At 37.6% G+C, this 19050-nt stretch overlaps 1 protein-coding gene across 3 annotated transcripts in view; it reads right to left on the bottom strand.

Annotated features, from left to right (window-relative positions):
* The window catches only part of Xkr4 (XK related 4), a 439385-nt gene that overhangs the window by 107864 nt on the left and 312471 nt on the right, over positions 1–19050 (bottom strand). The gene's annotated exons all lie outside the window — the stretch shown is intronic.

Genomic DNA, 19050 nt, shown 5'->3' with positions numbered 1-19050 from the left:
ATCTCACTGCCCCACTTCTCTCCCTTTATAGCCCATTCTCATGCCTAAGTGTCAACTCCACTACCTAAAACCCATTCTGCATAGAAATCCTAGTGGCGACACCTTGCAGAATCCCAGAAGTATTCTCTATCAGGAAACACATAGTCACCACACTCTCCTAAGAACCCGAGAGGGCAACAGAAACTAAGGAACAAAACACCCACACAACAAAACAAGACCAGATATCAGAACCTTGATTTATAATCTTCCCAAACCCAAATACCTAGACACCAGCATAAAAAACAATCAATTACAGTCAGGGCAATATTTCTCCACTTGAGCCCAGAAACCCTACTACAGTAGGCTCTGAGATATGCAACATAGCTGAAGCACAAGACAAGAATCTTAAAACAGCCTTTATGAACATCATAGAGATCCATAAAGAGGAAAAGAATGAATCCCTTAAAGAAATCTATAAAACACAAAGAAGCAGTGGAAGGAAATTAATAAAATAGTTTAAGACTGGAAAATGGAAATAAAATCAATAAAGAAAAAACCAAACTGAGGGAAATCTGTAACTTGATCAGTAACCTCAGAGATAAGCCTCCTTAAAAGAATAAAAGAGATGAAAGAGAGAATCTCAGGCATTGAAAACATGATAGAAGAAATGGATACTTCAATCAAAGAAAATGTTAAGTATATTTAAAAAAAGGAGGATCCTGGCACAAAACATACAGGAAACCTGGGACACTATGAAAACACCAAATCTAAGAATAAAATAGGAATAGAGGAAGGAGAAGAAACACGTGTAAAAGACACAGAAAATACTTTCAACAATATCATAGAAGAAAATTTTCCTAACATAAAGAAGGAGCTGCTTTAAAATGTACAAGAAACATGCAGAACATCAAATAGATTGGACCAGAACAGAAATTCCCCTCAGCACATAATAATCAAGACACTAAATGTACAGAATAAAGAAAGAATATTAAAAGCTACAAGGGGAAAAAGCCAAGTAACATATAAAGGAAGACCAATTAGAATTACACCTGACTTTTCAATGGGGTCTCTAAAATCTAGGAGGGCCAGAACAATGTTCTCCAAACCCCAAGGGACCACAGATGCCAGCCCAGAATACTCAACCCAGCAAAACTTTCAATCACCATAGATAGAGAAAATATGACATTCACACTAAAACCAAATTAAGCAGTAGCTATCCAATTCTACAGAAGGCACTAGAAGAACTTCAGCCTGAAGAGTTTAATCACGCCCAAGAAAACACAAAGAATGAATATTCTCAGATCAGCAAATCAAAAGAGGTGGCACTGTGGACCACACACTAACAACAAAATAACAGGAATCAATAAACAGTGCTCATCAATAATTCTCAATATCAATGGTCTAAATTTCCCAATAAAAAGACATAGACTAAGATAATGGATGTGAAAACAGGATCCATCCTTCTGCTGCACCCAAGAAATACACCTTAGCATCAAGGATAGATATCACCTCAGGGTAAGAGGATGGAAAAAATATTCCAAGCAAATGGACATAAGCAAGCTGGTATAGCCATTTTAATATCTGACAAAATAGACTCAAAATCAAAACTAATCAGATGAGATAAGGAAGGACACTACATACTCATCAGAGGAAAAAATTCACCAAGAGGACATTCTTAACATTTCAATTCTTAACATCTATGCCCCAAACATAAGGGAACCCAGGTTCATAAAAAACAAACAAACAAACAAACAAAAAACAACCAAAAAAACCCAACCAAAACAAAACAAAAAACCAAAACCAATATACAGCTTAAATCACATATTGAGCCCAACACAATGATAGTGGGAGACTTCAATACCTTACTCTTACCAATACACAGATCATTCAGACATAAATAAATAAATGGACCTAACAGATATTTATTCATAAAACATCTCAAGAAAATACAGAAAATGTACCTTCTTCTCAACAGCTCATGGAATTGCTGCAAATTTGGCACATACTCAGATACAAGGCAAATCTTAACAGATACAAGAAAATTGAAATGACACCAAACCTCCAATCTGTCCACCATGGATTAAAGCTGAATATCAACTGGAGAAAAAACATAAAACTTAAAAACTCATGGAAACTGAACAACTCACTACTTAATAAAATGGGCCAAGACAAATTAAAAAGAAAGTTAAAGACTTCCTAGAATTGAATGAAAATGAGTACACAACAGACCCAAATTTATGGGACACAATGAAGGCAGTTCTAAGAGTCAAGTTCATAGCATTAAGTGCCTATATAAAAAATTGGAGAGATCTCATTCTAGCAACTTAACAGCAAACCTGAAAGCTCTGGAACAAAAAGAAGCAATCACACCCAAAAGGAGTAGATGGCAAGAAATCATCAAACTCAGAACTGAAATCAATAAAATAGAAACAAACCAACAAAAGCAACACAAAGAATGAAATGAAGAGTTGGTTCCTTGAGAAAGTCAATATAATTGACAAGGCCTTGGTGACTAAAAGATGGAGAGAGAAGATCTAAATTAACAAAATTAGAGATGAAAAAGGGGACATAACAGACACTGAGGAAATCCAGAGAATCATAAGGACATACTTTAAAAACTTGCACCTGACCCCCAATTAGACAATGTATAAAAAGTGGATAATTTTCTTGATATATACCACCTACCATAGTTAAATCAAGATCAAATAATCAATTTAACAGCCCTACCACTTTTAGTGAAATAGTAGTATTTAGAAGTCTCCTAACCAAACCTAGGTCCAGGCAGTTTCAGCACAGAATTCTACCAGACTTTCAAAGAAGAGTTAATACCAATACTCCTAAAATTATTCCTCAAAATAGAAACAAAAGAAACTTTGCCTAGTCCACAGTTACCCTGATAACTAAGCCACATATAATGCAACAAAGAAAGAATTACAGATCAATTTCCCTTATGAATATAAATAGAAAAATTCTCAATAAAATACTTGCAAACAGAATCCAAGAATACATCAAAAAGATCATTCACCATGATCAAGTAGGCTTCATCCTAGAGAAGTTAGGATGATTCAACAGTTGTAAATCGACAAATGTAATCCAGCATACAAATAGGAGTGAAAGAAAACAAAACCACATGATCATCTCTCAGGTACAGAAAAGACATTTGATAAAATTCAACACCTCTTCAAGACACAAATCCCAGAGAGATTAGGGATACAAAAGACATGCTTCAACATAATAGAACAGTTTACAGAAAACTCATAACCAACATTAACTTAAATGGAAAGAAACACAAAGTAATTCCACTAAAATCAGGAACAAGACAAGGTTATCCAATCTCTCCATACCTACTTAATACAGTACTTGAAGTCTGAACTAGAGCAATAAGACAACTGAAGGAGATCCAAAGAACTGGAAAAAAAGAAGTCAAAGTTATCATTTTTTTTCTTTTTGTAGATGATATGTAGGATATATAAGTGACCCTAAAATTCTACCAGGGAACTCCTTCAGTTGATAAACACTTTCAGCAAAGTAGCTGAATACAAAATTAACTCAGAAAAATCAGTAGCTTTCCTATTTACAAATGACGAACTGAGAAAGAAATCAGGTAAGCAACATCTTTCATGATAGCCTCAAAAAATATAAAATATTCTGGGGTATCAGATAGAAGGCTAATATTCAAAATATATAAAGGACTAAAAAAATTGACATCAAGAAAACAAATAACTCAATTGAAAGAAATGTGGTACAGATCTAGATAGGAGTTATTAAAAGAGAAAACTCAGGTGGCTGGAAAACAGTTAAAGAAATGTTCAGCATCTTTAGTCGTGAGGGATACAAAAATCAAACCTGCTTCGATATTTCATCTTACAACCACCAGAATGGCTAAGATGAATAAAACAAGTAACAGCTCATGCTGGCAAGGATGTGGAGCAAGGGGAACACTCATCCATTGCTAGTAGTTGTGCAGACTTGTAAGGCAACTATGAAAATCAGTGTGGCAGTTCTTCAGGAAGAAGGAAAATGATCAACAACAAGATCCAACTATACCACTCTTGGGCAAATACTCAAAGAATGCTCCATCCTACCACAGAGATACTTGCTCATCCATTTTCACTACTACTTTATTGATAATAGCCATTCATCAGAAACAACCTCAATGTCCCTCATCAGAAGATTTGGTACATTTAAACAATGAAGTACTACTCAGCTGCTTAAAAAAAATTGGGCACACGCCTTTAATCCCAGCACTCAGGAGGCAGAGCCAGGTGGATCTCTGTGAGTTCGAGGCCAGCCTGGGCTACCAAGTGAGTTCCAGGAAAGGCGCAAAGCTACACAGAGAAACCCTGTCTCGAAAAACCAAAAAAAAAAAAAAAAAAAAAATTGAAATCATGAAAGTTGCAGGTAAATAGATGTAACTAGAAAAAAATCATCCTGACTGAAGCAATCTAGATACAGAAAGACAAATATGGTATGTATTCACTCATATGTGGATATTAGCTGTTAAGTCAGTGATAAGAAAACTACAACAGTAAAACCATAGAGGTGAGATTGTGTAAGGGACTAGGGGATACAGATAGATCTCCTTATGAAAGGGAAATAGAATAGACAGTTATAGATGATGGGGCAGGAGGTGCAGCTGCAATGTAAGGATTAAACAGAAATGGAAAGGGAAGAGGGTGGAGAAACTATGAGGAGACACTGCTAAAATTAAGGGCCATTTGAGGGTAGTATGGAAACCCAATACGGTGGAAACTTCCTAAAATATATACATATATGAAGGGGATTGTGGTAATTTGAAAGAAAATGGCCTCCAAAGGGAGTGGCAGTATTAGGAGGTGTGGCCTTGTTTAAGCAGATGTGGCAGGAAGTTGGAGGAAGTATGTCACTATGGGGGTGGGCTTTGAGGTCTCCTATGTTCAAGATCCCACTCAGAATTTCAGACCACTTCCTGTTGCCTGCAAGATATAGGACTCTCAGCTACTTCTCCAGCACCATGTGTGCCTATATGCAGACATGTCCCACCATGATGGACTAAACCTCTGAACTGTAAGCAAGCCACCCCAATTAAGTGTTTTCTTTATAAGAATTGCCATGGTCATGATGTCTGTTCACAGCAAAAGAAACCCTAAGACAAAGGTCTGAATGAAATCTTCAAATAATAGGGAGAAAGAACCCCAACTGGACGTCTCTTGTCACCAAATGAAATTTCCAGTAGTGGGAATGGGTTACATCTAATTGAGTTGTTGGCCAAAGGGGTCCCATGGGAATTCCCAAAAAATCCAGCAACCCAGGCTGTTGCCAAGTCTATGGTTTGCTCTCCACAAACTTATGGCAAGCCCCATTGCTGAAGACAACATCTACACAACTCACTGAACATGGAGAGGTCAAGCTGGTGCCTACATAGAGCGTTCACCCTTTCAAACTATCACCTTTGATATAGGAAGAAGAAATGTAAGCACCAACCCAGCTACAAACTCTTTGATACACAGTGGTGTCCTACCTGCGAGATATGCTTGTGCAAGGGTGACAGAAAGCTTATGGGAATAACCGGCCAATATCTGATTTGACTATAGGCCCACTCAGAGGATAGGGTCCATATCCAGTGCTGCTTGAGTGACCAAGAACCTGAGACTAGATAGCACAGGTACTTAGGGTAAAACCAAAAACTACTACTCTACTAAAAGAACATAGCAATAAAATGACTCCCAATCATGTTCTGCTAAACTCATAGCTCAGCCATTACTAGTGAAGTTTCCTCCTACAGCAGATGGGGGAGCTAGTGCAAAGATCCACAGTGAGACAACATGAAGAGAATGAGAGACCTTGGAACACTCAGCCCTAGATGAGACGTTTCCATAAAATTCCTCCCTTTGGGGCTTAGGGAACTCTGAGAAAGAGGAAGTGGAAGGAGTGCAAGAGCCAGAGGCTATGGAGGACACCTAGAAAACAGGGTCCAACACAACTGACCTGATGCGCATATGAACTCAGAGACTTAAGTAGCATGCACAGAGCCTGCATGTGTCTGCACCAGAGATCCTAGAGCTGAAAGGAGAAATGGATACACATCCCCATCCCTATCCCAGGATCTATCTTTAATTGATAGCCACTTGCAAATGAAATTTCACTTTTTTCCAAGGTAGTCTCACTGGGGAAACAAATTATTCTTAAGGGTTAGCTGCACGCCCAGCAGTAGATGGTCAACAGAAAATGAACTTAATGGCATCTTTGGAGGTTCCAGTCTCAGAATGTCTTGCTGGAACTCCTTAAAATTTTAAAAATATTTTATCTTTCTTGTTTTTATTTCTATTTCCCTGCCCCCTTCCTCTTCGACTCACCCTGCAGGTCTTTTGTGTATTTATCACGGTTCCCAGTTCTGTGTTTTATAGGATGCCCGAGTGTGCAGACAAGTGGGTCTCTGCATCTGTATCTGTTTCGTGTGCCTTGGGGGCATTCTTTTCCTTCTGTTTAGTTGTTTTGTCCTTTTCCAGTGTGTTTTTTTATGTTATTATATTTGATTTTATTATTATCCCTTAGAAGCCTGTTTGCTTTCTAATAAGAAATAAAAGGTGGGTGAATCTGATGGGAGGGGAGGTGGGAGGAACTGGGAGGAGCAGAGGGAGGGGAAATTGTAATCAGTGTATATCATATGAAAAAAACCTGTTTTCAATAAAAGAAAAAGAGATTTGTGTAACAGAAATAGTAATTTATTACCTTTCCTTTTTTATGTCTTTCACTTTTTTATACTCCCTAAAAAGTATATCTGCATCTATCCATAATAAAAATATTAAAAACAGAAAAAATTGTCAAAGAATTCAATTTTTAAAATAGTGTTTCTAATAAAACATGCAAAATACACACAGACAAAATATTTAATTGTTTTAAATGATAACAAATATTCTCAAATTAAGACAAAACAATCATAGTAAAAGAAAACAACTCCCATTCCACCACATTCTGTGGGCCAAGGTAACTGATCTTCAGCTGTAGTCAGCTATCAATAAATACTGACATTTAGACACTTGGACTTTGATGATGGACAACTTTTATCTGAAGTGAATTTGCAGTCTATCTACATGCAGCCCAATGTTTGAAGGAATAAAGGATTTCTGTCTATTGAAACCACCAAGAGGCTTCTCTGTGGGAGGTCGAGGCATTTGGTGGTTTTTCTCTCCTCTGGAACCATTTTGTGTTATCTCACGGAGAAGATGGAACATTATATGAGCACATTCTAATTATTTCTCTGCTTAATCAAGGTCCAGATATTTCCATGACATCTGAATTATTAATCAAATTCCTTTACAAATATTTTTAATTAGCATTTGCATTTTGAGATATTATGGCTCACATGCAGTTGTAAGAAATAATACAGAGCAATCTATAAACTATTTGCTCAGTCCCCCTCACCCTCATGCTAAAGCTCCTGATGAATCAGATTGAACCATGTCCCAACACCCCAAAACTCATATGCTGAAGTCCTTGTGTTCAGATAACTCAGAACACTATGGTGGCTGAAGACAGGGTTTTTAAAGAGGTAATGTAATGACATTCCGTCATTGCTGTGAGCCTAACTGCAATGTCACTGGTATAGAGAAAACCACGTTGGGGACAGGAAGAAGAGCTAAGAAAAGAGAGAAGCCTTAACAGAAACCAACTCTGCCTGCAGCTTGATCTCACATGTCCAAGCCCAGCTGTGAGAAATGCATCTCTGCTGTTTAAGTCTGAAATTTGTGATACTGTCACTGCTGCCTTGGCATGGACACAATAGCTTGTTACCGAATTAAAATGCCATTGCACTGACCCAGGCCAGAATGTTGGCACAGCTGAGAAGAGTGTTTTTCCAGTCACCAGAGCTCTTCCTGCGGCTCCTCATCAGCCTTATCCATCTCCTCTTGCCAATCCCCATCTTTACCCCAAGAGAACGTTTTCCTCCCTTTTCCCTTCCCTCTCCCCGCCCTCTCCCCTCCCCCTTCCTTCTTGATTTTCTTTCCATTTGTTCTAGCAGTGCTGGGGACTGAGTCCAAAACCTTGTACATATTTGGCAAGCCATTCTAACACTCAGATGCATACTACCTACTATTCTCCAAATAATGTGTTATCTATGTAATCTTATCATCCAAAAAATTTTACAATAATGGTGGGGTTTGTTTGGTTGTTCATTCATTTTTTTTTATCACTTGTTTCTAGTTCACTAATATTTAGGATAAAACTGCCATGAATATTGGTATATAATGCTTTGTGTGAGCATGAAATTTAGTTTTTGAAGCATGTGTCTAAGAATGCAGTAGCTGAGTAATATAATACAGGAACACTTGGCTTTTTATGAACTTGCTAAACTGTTCTCAGAACAGGGCTCTCTGTCTTCCATATCTATCATCTCTGTATGCGGGAGCCTGTTTCTTTGCAAGGGACAATCAGTTTTTTTCAGTGGAATGACACTGGGTATATCAGCCACACTCTTGGGAGGGCTCCATGCTCAGGAGTAGCCAGCCAACACAAATTGTCCTCTATCATTTTTTCTTTAAAGAGAGAGAGAGAGAGAAAAAAAAAAACATCAAGTTGGGTGGGTAAGGAGGTGAGGAGTTGGTGTGTGTGGGGGGTAATATGATCAAAATATACTGAATGAAATTCTCAAACAATAAATAAAGACATTATTTTTAAACTGGTATCTCCGTGTAATTTAAAGCTCCATCTTTGTGATGGCTAATGATGTTGAACATCTTTTCACATGCTCATTGTATGTATATGTTCCCTTTGGTGATACATCCTTTTACAACCTTTGCCCATAGTTTCCATGGATTGGGTTTGAATGTTTTGAGAGTTCTTTGAGTTTTCTAGCTACTGGTCTTTATAAGCTGTGTGATTTATAAATATTTTCCACCATTCCAGAGTTTACTTTTTAGCCTCTTTAATAGAGTTTCCTGAAGAGATAACATTTTTAATTTTGACACAGTTCAATTTATAATTTTTTCTTTTAATGGTTTTTGCTTTTGGTGGGGTCTAATTACCTCTATCTACTCTAGATGAATGATTTTCTTGTGTATATCTTTTAAATGCTTTGGGGTTTCAAGCTGTACATTGAAGTCTGTGACCCACTTTGAGTTAAATTTTGGTAAAAGAATTGAGATTGTACATGCAGGTTTTCTCTTGTTCTGTTTTCTGCCTATGGAAGTCCAGTTGCTCTAACATCATCTGATGAAAGACTATCTTTATTGATTGATTGTCCGTTACATTTTTTCTTTGTAAAAAGAACAATTGGGTAGTCTGAGGCCTCCCTGCTTCTTCTTCTCTTTCCAAACTGACATAGTCTCATTTCCTTCTAAATGAATGTTAAAAACAGCAACAACAACAAACAAACATTACCTGTATCTAGAAAGTACACAGCTGAGATTTTTAGAAACTTTATTCATCCTGTATTGATTAAGTAGAATTGATATTTTTATCATTTTCAGTCTTAAAATTAATGAACAAGTACATCTCTGTTTATTTGGATTCTCTTTGATTTATGAAACTAGGTTTATAATTTTTACCATAGGTAATACCATAATTGCACGCTTTGCTGTATTTAAACTGATGTGAAGGGTTTGGAGTCCCATGTCCTCTGCTATTTGAACAAAGTAACTCATTACCACCTGGTAGGGATGGAAGCTCAGGCCCCTTTCTACACTATTCCAATGGCATTTGGGACATTGTACCACAACCTGGCCAGTATGGGCCCTCGACTGGGGTTTTTATTTGTTTGGTTGTTTGGTAGTATTTGACAAGGCACACTAGCTGTTGTCTTAAAGCTCTCTGTTTTGTTAGGAATGGTTTTCCTGGTCATTTTTTTTTTCCCAGAGAGAGTAAGGTGGTGTGAGGGTGCACTGCACCTACTGGTACTGTGATGTTCCAGATTTGAGTTCTGTGACATATAAGGTAATAATGAAACTTTGGAAACTACCTGTTGTGATGCTCATTGGGCACTAAAAGCTCCTCTCTGATCTAGGTCCCTTCTCTGCCTTTCTGGGCCTTTGAAAATGTTTATAGTGTCCATATTTTTGCTTTACTTAGTGTGAGGAACAAGAATGCATACTGCATTTCACATCCTGGGAGTGGAAGTGCTACAAATATTTAGGTGTGTAACAAGTTGTAAAAACTACACCAGCTCTCCATGTGGTAGAAATGATCTCAATAAAATGTATTGTTATCTTATATAACTTTTTCTGATACCAATGATCAAAGCCAAGTCCCCTGCCCCCGCTCCATGTATTGATCAAGAACTCTGTCACACAGCTGCCTCCCTTGCTCAGTCATGATTAGTTCAGAAAATGCTAGTCTGCACTGAGAGGCTGCCTGCTCCCTGCAGAAGCACAATAATGACAACTGCAAGGTTGGTCTCTAGTTAGCTTGATTGCAGATCAAGCAACAACTGCACACTGTAAAACTGTGGATACCAACTCTCCTTCTGTCATTCTAGACGTGGAGAACATATCCAGGACCATCTCCTGATGGTCCTATATTGGATACATCTATATTAGGTAAATACACAAATGTGAAACGTGGGATGATATCAACATCTAGTAGGTAGAATCTTTCAGAAGCAAGACATTTGTTCAAAAACATTTGTACTTAAAATAAGAGAACCTGTCATTTAGTTTAGAAGAACTGGTGTTACTAAAACTAAATATAATAATTGCACAGAGAAGTTTATATATAATGTAAATATATAGAGCTTTCTGTTTTGAAATTCTGTAAAGAAATAGTAATAAATTTGTTCACATTGTGTTGAATACTTGCCTGTTAACTATAATTTTAACAATAATTGGTTCAAATTAATACCATAAAATATAGCTTCTATATTCACGTTCAACTTCAAAAGCATTGCATTACTGTTAACATATCTTTTTATTTATAACCATCCTGATAATATCCATCACCTATAATTTTCCACAAGCACACCTCTTCCCGTTATTGGACATTACATCTATCATGGTGGAGTATCATTCATTTAATTTGAAATGTTTTCAGATTACTACTGAACATCAAATTCAGTAATGCTGTTACTACCTGAATATATGTTTATGTGAACACAAAACACAGCATTACAGTAAAAATCTAAAAGGACTTTTATTTACAATTACCATATTTTATATGCAACATTGACTTAATTTGCTTTTACTGCTTGGAAATTCTGGTAAATAATTTGCTGTGAATAGCAACCATGGTAGAAAATTGTTATTCCACAGAGGTTATTACATCATCTATGAACTTACAGAAAGTCAGTCAATATTTAAAGATAGATTTATTTCTGCGACAGAGGGAGTCTAGTCCTTTGTGTTCACATGCTAAACATTTAAACAATAAAGAGAAGATTTGACAGCTTAACTTTTTAGCATAGTTTGGGTTGGTTTCCTTATTTCAAATCCTTGGTTGACTTGATTCTAATCCAATTTATTCTGCATTTAAGTGTAGGTTTCTGGTGTCAAAATTTGCTTGGTCATTCATTCTCTCATTTGTTTAAACTCTTTTGTGATTGGTTCTAGGGATCAATGAAGAATAATGCATTCTTATTGTTCACCATGTATAAGTTCAGTAGTAAAGGCAGAAATGTACACAAATGATATAGATATGTTTTGTTAAGCCTAGTAACAAATGGCAAGAGACTTGAGAAGGTGGCTCAGTGGGCAAAGCAAGAGCTGGACAAACATGAAGACCTAAGTTCAGATGCCCAGAACCCATGTAAAGGATGAGTGAGTGCTGTCATCCACCCTAATCCCAGTGCCCCGGGGCAAACTGTCCAGCAAAGACAGCCAAATTAGCAAGATCCTGCTCGCTGTACATACCTGTGTCAGTCAGTAAGGTGGAGAGCTAGTGAAAAAGACGTTGAATGTCAGCTGATGGCCTATCCACACACATGCAAACACACATACACACATGACACATACATACACAGGCAAAAAGAAAGGCATGGATATAAAAAGTAGGGCGATAAAAAACTGTCACCAAATGGGGAAGGGGAGTGCATGTTGTGAATTTTAGGGACAAGTTCCAGGAGAAGATTCTACCTGAGCAGACACTTAAAACACTGAGAATCCGTGAACTAGGCATGGAAAGCAAGGAAAAAAGATAGCACACCATGGAAGCAAAACAAAGTGTGCAACTGTCCACATCTAACCTTGAAAAGTCCAGATCATTCAAAGTAACATTAGATGTCATTTTTGTGTTCATCTTCCTTACAGAATTCTTCTCTAGTGGTGTGTGTGTGTGTGTGTGTGTGTGTGTGTGTGTGTGTGTGTATGCATATGTGTACGCCAGTGTGTGCCATACCAAAGGAGTGTGCTAGGATCACATATACTGGTGCTTCTACATTTGACTTTTATAATCTGGGTTCTGAGAATCTGAACTCAGGTTATCAAATCTGTACTGTAAATTACCCACTGATAATTACCCACTGAGCCATCTCCCTAGCTCTGGAATTTTATGTAAAACATCCCACCATTTTGGTCTTAATATCTAGATTTAAAATTATACACTGGAGCCCATGGGAAATTTGTTTTAAATGTCTGCTGTCTGTGGTCTGATGCTTTGAGTTCTGTGACAGGCAGCTCGGGTTGAAGGCCAAGAAGTGATAGTCATACATCATTCATTGGGGATTACTTATTGCATTCCCAGTGTGTGCCAGGTCCAAGAGACTTATTGGGAAATGCAAGGAAGAAATCCCATAAAATGCACTCCATAAAATACCTTTTTTCAACTGTAGTTGTTATCCTGGTGATATTGACATGTGCTTGAGACAAACCTTGGTGTTCTGGGAGAAAGAACCATGTGGCCCTTGGTTACTTGAACCCTTGGTTCATAATTAGTTCTTCACTTATTAGATATCACATACTCAACTTTAAAACTATTAGATACACCTTAGGTATGTTCTGAATTTCTTTGAGCTTCTCTTCTGTCTTGCCTATAAAATGAACACCATGAATAGCCACTGATAAATTATTTTGATAAAGTGAGCTAGTGTCTGTAAGGCATTACACCAGTGTTTTGCCTCATATCAACTGGAGAAGTTTAGCTATAATTATGAGGGTGGCTGACTTGGCACCCTGCCCCTGTGTCAAAGCAAAGGTTTGTCTAGTGCTGAGAGGATGTAAATGTGAATTTTGAATAGGGAACCATGAGTAAGCATCTGAGAGACAAGCCTACAATTTAAAAACTATAAAGAAATTGATTTCTAGACTCCAGGATAATGTCCTGAAGTGATATGAAGCAGGCAAAAAAATAGATTAATGGCCAATCAGTTGCATACCACATGCTCATACAAACAAGATCCCTCAACTGAGTTCCTGGGAGAGGGCAATGTATGTTTGGATGCTATAGGAATGGATGTTGGGGCTGCTTCTGACAACAGGGGTGCTCAGCTAAAGCATCTATTGTTCCCACTACTACAAATTTTGTCTTTGGAGGAGATAGATTCATGAAAAATCCACTGTTGTGGTGATTTGTAAGCTCTAATCGAACTTACAGGTTCTGTTACATATAATCAGTTTTATTGGAGTTTACAAAAAAGTATGCAACTCAAAAATCTATCTTTCAGTATAAAGTATTTACATTGACATACTTGCTAGGGTAAAGAAGACCATAGGAATATTCCTAGTTTTCATGAAGTTTATAGCTCAAGGAGGAAATCATTACCTACATTCAGACACCTTGCTCATCCTTGATGCAGTGGGGAGGGGCTTGGTCCTGCCTCAACTGAGTGTACCAGGCTTTGCTGTCCCCTCATGGGAGGACTTACCCTTTTGGAGGAGGGGATGGGAGGTAGGGGGTGAAGGCGGAGGCGGGGGGGGGGGGGCGTGATTAGGGATGAGTGGGGTCTGTGGTCGGTATGTAAAATGCATAATTTTTTAAATATAAAAAAGAAGACATTAAGAAAGTACTCACAGAAGTTGAGGGTCCTAGAGTAATACATAGAATGAATAGTCAACCTGAAAACTAGCAATGGCATCCAAACAGAAGTGATTTGAAAAGTGACATTTAAAATCGAGTAACAGAGTAAGCCATATGAAGAAGGGTAGTGATATGAGCCCCAAGAGCAGCAGGAACAAATGTTATTGCACAGCCCAGTTATGTAGAGCACCTTTCTGCTCAGATGGCCATCATGTTTAAATATTCAAATTATGTATCAAATTTGGTATTAGAATGGTTTTCAAGGTGAGTGTTGTTGTTCAATGGATTAAGTTATTAAATTACACATCATCTTGAACTTAATTCCATTTTAAATAAGCACACATGCTGCTGCTCATTCTATAGATCTCAAATTCATGTATATATTGATGTTAGAGACAAGTAATCCATCACTTATTTATCCTTTCCTCTCCCATCACCACCACTCTTGTTTAGACCATGTCACTTTTTATTTAACTATTTAATGTAATTTAACTATTGAAATATTTAATGTAATATTTTCTTCATGGATTTCCTTACCTCAAGGTATGTTTTCCTACTGTAATTTCTTTTCATCTACACTGTAAAATTGTTTCATGAACAATAACATTGACTCTATTATTCTTGTGCTTAAAGAATATCCTGCTCTTCCCTCAGTCTGAGTTGCTGTAACTGTCCATTCGCCCTGGCATTCAAAGCCTCTTGTCTGACCACATCCTGTGTTCTTAATTGATGCCGCATCACGGTTTCCCCCGGGAGTCCTTGTATAATACTGGCTCTTTTGTTGCTTTCTTCTTTCATTAGCTTTTGTTTAGATTAGCCTTCTGTTTCAGAAGAATTTACTGCTCTAGCTTGGATGTGCTGACATATCTACCTCATGGACCAATTCCAAAGTTGTTCTCTTTGTGAAGTTCTCCTTTTGCTTCCTGACTTCACTGTTGTATTCTCTTTTTCCCTTACTTTTGGAGTCCTGTATCCACACACAAACACAGTAATACGTGTATCTTTGGTGTTTCACTAGAAAGATATTCTGATGCCCTGGAGATAGATATTACATCCTCCATATTGTGTTTTGATATATTTTAGCACAACCTTTTTCACATTGGAGGTCACCAACATTTATTTTCATCTACCACTTCTATAGTTGTTTACCATAATTTATTTTATTTATAATTTGACAGTCTTAATTGTATACATTTGTATTTGGTATGGTCTCATATAGGATACCATACTTTAAAGATTTGTATATGCTGTATGATATAGATTATAAGTAATTCTATATTAATCCTTTTATTTAGTCCTAAGGCCCATGGGACATCAATATAACACTGGTTAAAAGCCTGTTTCTATCTCTACCTCTAAACTATGTAAACCATTTGGTAAGGTAGGAAGATTCCTGAACTTAAATTTCAATGACAAGTTTTCATATTTCATCTAGCCTTTTCTCAAATTGTCTTGTGACCCCTGGAAAATTGCCTAAGATTTTAGGGTATTCATATCTTAATCTCTAAACAAAGTAACTGGGAGAATCAAGGAGGATAATATATGGGAAACACTTGATAAACATCAAAGCACTGCAGAAAGTGAAGTGTTATTAAAAGGGTTATTGTTATCAGAAGAGGGAAATAAAGCAAGGGCTTGAATTCAATCCTTTCCAAAGCCCAAATTAAAAAATCAAAAGTCTAATTATTTGCTTGTTATTGCCTTAGAGAAGCATTCTATAAAGTGAAGCTAGCAGAGCACTTGCTGGGTTATTTTGAGTATTTGTAAGTGCTTTATAATGTTCAAATTTATTAATTGTGTTTGTTATTGCACCATGAGATGTGAATCTTCATAATCTGCAAAAAAAATGAAAACTTAAAATAATTTAAACACATGGTTTTTAGCATACTGTTTGAACAATAGCCAAAAGATACTGATGGATACCTTTTGGATATTTCTTGCTCTAGATTTCAGGAAGGAATATCTTATATTTTTGCATAGTATTTTTGAGAGTAGTTTACTTGGCTTATTGCTTGCCTTCTTAGAGAAACCTATTTAATCCAATATGTAAAACAGCAACAAATTCAAAACAAAACTCAAATCACAACACAGCACAACAAAAAGGTTTCCTTTTGTTTTTCATTGGAGATGCTGAGCTGTTTATTAGAATTATCTGAGTGCATTGACCCTTAATTCCCAAATCTCAGCAGGACCCACTTGTGACTTCAGAAGGGCTTTGTGTTGTTATCATTAGGTTGTGTTAAGAGCTGGATGTAGAAGAAAACAATTGTAAGACAGGAAAAAAATAGGAAGATAGTTTCAATGTCTCTATTCTCTCCAATTTCCCTGTGCATCCTGAGGAAAAAATCATCAAGCCAAATCCAAACAAAAATGTTCTTGACTCTCTTTGTGATGAGGAGACCAGTCAACTATTGATGAAAATGAGTATCTAGACAATATTGAAGGACCAATCAATTCATTATTAATCTGATTAGTAGCAGGATCATAACTAGGCCCAAGGAGATCATCTGTTGATTCCTCATCTACTAATAATGTATCATTCTGTTTAAATGCCTCAGGGAGCTAGACCAGTTATGTCATGCAGTAAAATATTTGGATACCATTAGTGTGGTAATAAAACATTAAAATAAAAATCATTAGAACTTGTGGAGTAGATTGGACCATGGAGTCTAGGACCGTAAGACTAAAACTGAGTCTAATACATTTGAATGACAAACCTCTAAGGTTTGCAATTTCCTATTTTCTTCTTGATTTTCATTTTAATTAACTGATCTTGCACCATATGTTAAATCTTGCAGTAGATGCTCGCAGATATTGTAATATTGTAACATATTTGTGTGTGTGTATGTGTGTGTGTGTGTGTGTATGTGTGTGTGTGTGTGTGTGTGTGTGTGTGTGTGTGTGTGTGTGTGTGTGTGTGTGTGTGAAAGAAGCTGTGTTATCATGGAGAGCAAGGTTTTCAACTGCAAGAACTGGTGTGATTATTACCAGATGCAGGGAGAACCATCAGGTGCACCATGCCACACCACGTTTATGCCTCCTGGTGAGAAGCTTGTATCCAATGCAAAGGCTACTTTGGGCAGAAATAGGAGGTGTCACCTCTTTCCTTAACTTGAAGCCTCCACCTCCAGAGGCATGGCTGAGGCTTTTTTAACAATGACATCTATAAAGTTCCTTCCTTGGCAAGTCCTGCCTCCCCACAATTCACAGGACCATGTTTGGAGCTCATGCCAGTAATGTTTCTGTTTTCAAATCTCAGTCTGTTTCCCTAGGAGCCCACCTTATTCTCTAGGAGCCTGCCTTAAGACATCTGCTGTGGGTATTCCAAGTGAAAATAGTCTTTTTTCTTGGCATAGAAGATGTTCTCCCAATCCCATTCCACATCTTTTCTGGAGGGCCACAGTGAATATGACCCAGACTTGAACATACTAAATCCTTCTCGGTATTATATGTTCAGTAAGTATAGAAAACTGAATATTAGCTATAAAATAAACACATAACTGTGATGTTTCTGAAGAGAAACTAAATCTTTCTTTCTTTCTTTCTCTCTCTCTTTCTTTCTCTCTTTCTTTCTCTCTTTCTTTCTCTCTCTCTTTCTTTCTTTCTTTCTTTCTTTCTTTCTTTCTTTCTTTCTTTCTTTCTTTCTTTCTTTCTTTCTTTCTTTCTTTCTTTCTTTCTGAGGTATTACCCCATTCTGTTACTGTGTTAGCATGTTTGTAGTTAGTTTTCTCGTCAGGCCTCCAACCTGTAACTGGATTTTTATTCTGCAAAATTTGAAAGTGGAAAAATCTAAGCAATCACCATCAACTGTTCCATGCATACCATGCAAAGAGTGCCATCTCTAACCCTGTCTTTTTGACTGGACTGACCCGTGAACTGAATTCATCACTGTGTGAGAGGTTTAGCCATTTATTGAACCTGGGAAGAGAACAGAAAAGGAAACATCTCTCATCAACCTGTGCTCTGAGTGCAGAATAAATCCAAAACTTCCCCTCATCCACTCTCAGACAGTGCACCAAGGGCATGTCCCCAGGACTGCTAACCCCTATAATTAGGGGAGGGGATCTGGGGATTTACTCTTTACCAGGGGCTGGGAACTTGTGGAACCCCCACCCCCACCTCATAGTGCTGAGGTTTTGGCCCATAGTGTACATAGTCATTTCAGCCCAATTTGGGGGTTCCTTGATTGAGCTCCATTATTTCTCTCCACAGCAATGGCTGTCAACCTTGGCTGCTTGTGGAGATTCAGATACCTAGGTGCTTTTGCCTGGACCCTCAATCAGATACTCTGGTTCAATCAGTTTGCATATGCCTTGGATGTCAGCATATGCAAACATTTCCACAGAGGACTTTGATGTGCATACAAGTTTGAGATCCTATGTTCATTGAAGTTCATTTTTTTTTTTTACTTGCCAAAGAACAACTAAATAGAAAACATTTGGCTGCATATAATATAATGAAAAGTTGTTGGTGTAATCAAATTGCTTGAGAGGTTCTGGGCACTATCCCCTGACATGTTCTACCTCTGGTCACCCATGACCATCACTCTGGTCATGATCCTACAGCTGTGCTGCCTCTACAGCAGGCTGAGATCTCATAGCTGTCAAGGATTACCTACCTCAGATTGTTTAGCACATGGATGCAGAACCATCTTTTTATCAACAGAATTGATCTCTGCCAGATTATAGGCAGCCAGACCCTATGTGTACAGCAGTCACTCTTGCTCCAGCACGTGAAACTGCAGGTTAAGAACCTGGCAGAATAGGCAAGAGATGGGCGTTCATCCATACTCACAGCCAAAGCATCCTTGGAAGAACTGGTGAAGAGGTCTCTTCTGCAATGGAGCTTAAAGAAAATGAATCACAACCGTGTGCCCAAGCAAGAGTCTTTCTTCCCTTTCTCTTTTCCAAACATTTCTGCTTTGTTTCTTATTGGCTGAATTTCCAGCTCTTTAATCTGCTTTGGTGCCTTCCTGCAGCACCCTCTCCTATCTCTGCATATTCATTTAACTTGTAAGGCTCCAGACCAGGCCTTTAATTACAAATCTAAAAATTATGGTGAGAGTGTAAATATAATAACCTCATATTGCTTGGTGTTCTGCCTGCTCCGAAAGGCACATCACTCTACTTCTGTGGCCTCAGCTTTGGCTGT

This window comes from Peromyscus californicus, unplaced genomic scaffold, assembly GCF_007827085.1.
Source record: "Peromyscus californicus insignis strain IS unplaced genomic scaffold, ASM782708v3 Scaffold_5__1_contigs__length_169319896, whole genome shotgun sequence".
NCBI classification, from domain to species: Eukaryota; Metazoa; Chordata; class Mammalia; order Rodentia; family Cricetidae; genus Peromyscus; species Peromyscus californicus.
This window is presented reverse-complemented; position numbering and strand designations above follow the sequence as displayed.